This window comes from Sinocyclocheilus anshuiensis, unplaced genomic scaffold (genome assembly GCF_001515605.1).
Source record: "Sinocyclocheilus anshuiensis isolate Anshui unplaced genomic scaffold, SAMN03320099.WGS_v1.1 scaffold739, whole genome shotgun sequence".
Classification (NCBI taxonomy): domain Eukaryota; kingdom Metazoa; phylum Chordata; class Actinopteri; order Cypriniformes; family Cyprinidae; genus Sinocyclocheilus; species Sinocyclocheilus anshuiensis.
In genome coordinates, this window is record NW_015551105.1 from 490,717 (window position 1) to 495,622 (window position 4,906).

General features: G+C 42.2%; 1 long non-coding RNA gene across 1 annotated transcript in view; it reads left to right on the plus strand.

Moving 5' to 3' along the window:
* Nucleotides 1-4,066: 4,066 nt before the first annotated feature.
* LOC107662889 (uncharacterized) overlaps nt 4,067-4,906 on the plus strand; it is a 3,123-nt gene continuing 2,283 nt past the window's right edge. Inside the window, exon 1 of the long non-coding RNA XR_001631258.1 lies at nt 4,067-4,136. This is a non-coding gene — a long non-coding RNA (uncharacterized LOC107662889). The remainder of the gene's footprint in view (nt 4,137-4,906) is intronic.

Here is a 4,906-nt window from a genome sequence, read left to right on the forward strand (position 1 = left end):
TTTATTTTAGTTAACGTTTATTTAATTTCAAATAACAAAATATTTTTTATGGTTTTGGTTTTAGTTAATAACCCTTTTATGGGCAGTGAAATACTTAAATATACTAAAAAGTGCTGTCTTTCTATGGAAAAATTGCCACTTGGTTTGATATTTTGTTATATATTATTGCTATTAAATATTACTAAAAATCATTGACGTATTATATGCATTTATGCAATAACAATCTTGTCTATCAATTTCTGTCAAAACCAATTACAGCAAAAATACAGAATTAATTATTATAATTTATTCGTCCATTATTGCACTATGACAGTATTGTTGCAATGTGACATTTTTTTTAATTTTGCTTATTGGTAGTAGTCAGTATTTCCCCCTTCAAAGATTTTTTCCTATTCACATGCAATCTGATATAACGTGAGCTTTGTTGCCCCCTGGTGGTCTTTATGATTAATTATTTTGAACCTGAGATGACTAAAACAAACTTTTTAACTCAGCAACAAACTTTACAATAGACCTGTACTGTGTGCTGAAGTCATCTTAAACCTGATGTATTTCAGATGCTCGTCAATTCGAGATAGAGAAAGAACTTTGAGTTCCTGATGAGTCTTAACAGTGCATACTATCTTATGTCTGAAGTGAACGAGCTCCATTACACTTTTAAAAGGTTTGATCACTTTAATGTAGCTGTAGGCTATACTAAAACGGAGAGAGAGGAAGTGTTATAGTCTGTAAACCTCTCTTCATCTACTTCAGTACCATACTGAGCAGATGCTGGGGCTGTTTGACTTCTCCACTTTAGTTTGCATGCGATTTGGGACGGTCTGTGTGCATCAGGACAAATCCTCAGATGGTACAGGTGGGCTTTTATTTTCAAGTTATTTCTTAAGATTTTACTCAAGAAATGTCATATGCTTAAATGTGCTGTATGTAAATCTATGCTTTGTTTCAATATTTTTAAATGCAATTTTTTTATTGAGGCTTTAGTAAATAAAAATACATTACTATTCAATATATTTAGGAATCAAATATGATTACGATTATGCCATTTTATTTATTCATTTAATATGTAAATAACTGGTTAATGTTTTAACATAATTTAATTAAAAAATGTTTTATATAAACAGAAAAATCAGAGCAAAGTGCAAACTCCAAAGGTAAATGCAACTCAGAAACATTTCTATTATCTCTATATTAATTGACTTCTTTTTTTATTAACAATTAACAAATTAAATAAATAAAATGCAGAGAAGTGTATAAAAAATAAATCTATGGATGCATTTCATAGTAACTTTTGTATGTCATTTGTTATTTATTTTTATATTTATCGAATAATATTTGTTTTATTAACCAATGTGTAGGAAATACATTTTTAAATATATTTTTATTAATTACTTATTTTTAATAATAGCAATTAATGTAAATACACAAAGGAAATATTTTATAATAAAAGTATTAGGATTTACAATTTAAGGTTTCTTCTATGCATTTCTCTGTACTGTATAATGCACTTCTTCTGTTGGATGTTTATTGTCCTGCTTTAGAATAGTCACTAACGTCTTGCGTGACTTTCGCCACAGCAGCTCCGTGTGCAAACACACCAACTAGAGGATGCAACACTCCTGTCACACATGAAGCAGAAACTATCCATGCTGTTTCTCATGTGCGGATGAGAACCGGGATTCATAGCATCCCTTGAGACCCCAAACGACCTGCTTTTCTGCACTAACCGTAGGATTGACCGCTGCCTGACCACTGACCGCTGCATTACCTACGAGAGTCTCTCAGAAGGGACCCTGATCAGCGGAGAGTGGCGATTTCACACCGTCACTAATGGTTTCTGCGCTTTTCAAATGCTCCGATCAGTGGCTATATTAAGGCTTTGAATAAGGTCAGCATTAATTGCTTTGTTCTCAGCACCATATCCCAGTGGCAAGAGGTAACCGCTTGTTTTTTATTGCATTTTCCTTTCTTGGACTGTTTTAACTTGCATAGTATTTATATGAAGTCAATGCAAAAGTAATTTTTGTGGAAATCCTCCTCTGGCTGACCTGATTTTGCGGCTGTGCTCCTTTTTGCAGAGCTGCATTTGCCTTTGACGAAGTGGGGAAAGCAAAGGACAGTGGGCTTAAATTTCTACATGTAGTAGTGCGTATGAGTACAAGCTGAAATCTGGTGCAAATATGGCTGAAAACCCTGAAGACCCCCTTGTATTGTTGGAGATCCTGGAGGTGTTAGGTGCATGCCGTGGGAGCGTGACGTACGCAGACATTTGTGTCTATCTGAGTGGACGCTTCAGCCTGCAGCCGCTTCTAGAATTACGGAGTCTCTTGTACTCCACCGCCTGTAGAGACCCCTGCTTCCCTGCCACCCTCTTCCGAGAGCGACTTCACCCGCCCTGCAGCAACCGGCTCTCAGCGGCCGCCGATGTCGTCTCCCTGTTCAACCTCCTCATGCACACCCGCATGGCTCCTACATACACGCTGAACCTTCAGTCTCTGATGCCCTGTCAGGTCTGTGGGAAGGGATTTGTGCGTTACGACTGGCCAGCCGCTCTACCCGTCACAAGAGGAGGGGCCGCCTCTGAGCACTGTAAATATGAGAACCTCCCTTGTGAAGCGTTCAGTCATAACACAGAGGCTTCACACGCTCAGACCACCTCCGCATTGGTCGCTGAGCCTCACTCACATATACACAACCGGGACAGCATGCAGAACGCGCATTCTGGGGACATTTCCATTGCGGAAGTCAATCAGGAGGCTGGCAAGACACCAGCGACCAATCAGGGAACCCGCGTTGCTCATTCCTGCTCACAGAAGAGGAGTGCTTTTAAAGAAGGGATCCACAATGTTCCACTCATATCCATGGAAGGCGGCGGCCAGTCAGTTCAAAGCCCAGATGGACCAAGATTGGATGGAGAGGACCTGCTTTACGTTCCCCAAAAGAACCCCTATCCAGACCCTGCAACATATGCAAACGACCACCACAACCCGGCATCACATGCGCATGACCATTCGTACGCTTACACGACTCATTCGAATGAACCGGATGCACACGTGGCCGACGCGCAATCGTACGATGATGCCGCAAACCCCTATGACCCTCAGACTCAGTGGCGTCAGGCAAAGCATGAGAGTTTGGACGAACTCCAGACATCCACCTACTTCGGCCCTTCGGTCTCCAACCAAAAGCACCAAAGCCCTGCTCTTCAAATCAAAAGCCACAGCTTGGACATCGACAGCAGGTCAGCGGACGAAAGACCTGAGCCTGAAACGACCGGGTTGCAGAAACCCAGATCAGAGCGATCTGTCTTACAGAAGTCGGGATTACGAAAACCAGGATCTGTTAAACTTAGCATCGACAGATCAAGCTTCGACATTCCCGGTTTTGATCCTCGCATCGTCAATACGGTGCGGGATACTTTCAAACGGCTGAGCGGCATGAGTTTGGACGCATGGTACGATTGGTCACCGAGCACTGAGGGCATGGTTAGCGTAGGCACCCAAACAGAGCCTGCAGATCGGCGCGCTTTACGAAGCCTCATGCTTGCCGATAAACTCTCCATTGACAACCCTGACATCGGCGAGGATGACATCAGCGCCATCTTCCGTTTCCTAGACGATATTAGCATGTGTGGCTCCATGGCAGTTCTACCAGGGGAAGTAGGCGGGGCTCAGGAAGGGGGTGGGGCTGGGCTGCCAGAGAGGCGTGAACGTTTGGGAAAGTTACGGAGGTTGTTTCACTCCTTGGAGGCACCGGAAGAGGGCGTGAGATGGGGCGTTGGGCGCCTGCTCCAACGGGTCACAGAACTGGAGCAACAGCTAGAGCCAATTGCAGAGCTACATGAGCAGCTGGCCCTCGTGCTCTCCACGCTGAACCGTCTGGAACAGCGGGAGCAGGTCGCATGCCTGCATCAAATGCACATACAGCCACAGCTCACAGCACGGCCTAGTGTGCAGCAACAGCAGGGGTCCCCGCGGACCAATCCAGGGATGGAGGGCGTCAACGAGGCAGCAGTGAAACGCAGACATCTGTTTGTACGCAGGACCTCCAGGAGCCACACGGAGAGCAGCGGGTCAGAAGCCCCCAGAGAGTGGAGCATCAGCTTCAGCAAGGAGCCACACATACAGCCTGCTAAGGTAACAGGATAAGAAATATCTGCATATTTAAACATATTTTAAATGTGCTATTAGTGATATTTCTTCCACATAAAATATCCCTATGACTTTAAATCACTGAAATATGTGTCTTGAGAAATCATACTTGTCTTTGTGACAGAACTAGACTCCGATTGAATTCAGACTAGTATGTTAGAATACTACTCTTATTTCTGCCACATAAAGATACAGTATGTAACATATGACAAAAACAGTAAGAGTAGTATGTCATTCTGAATTTAGCCCCTGTAAACAACAAAATAAGAGTCAATTGCCAATAAGAAGGTTTGTATCCAATCGGAAACTAACCAATCAGAAATGCTCTCGGCTTGTCAATCATTTTGTGCATTTAGGCAGATTCTGAGGAAACGTGGTTAAAGTTAGCAAAATGGCTGAATTCGCTTATAGCACATTTAAATATTAAGCTCCTTATCTTGTAAGAATACTACACTTTTGCTGGTCACAGAGATTATTATCTGCAATAATCGGAAAGCTAATGAAAAAAATAGTTTGGGTTTTTGTAGAGGGAACCAGGATAATGCAAACTTTAAAGGGGTCATATGATGTTGCTAAAAAGAACATTATTTTGTGTATTTGGTGTATGAAATGTGTTTATGCGGTTTAAGGTTCAAAAAACACATTATTTTCCACATACTGTACATTATTGTTTCTCCTCTATGCCCCACCTTTCTGAAACGCGTACATTTTTACAAAGCTCATCGGTCTGAAAAGCGAGGTGTGCTCTGATTGGC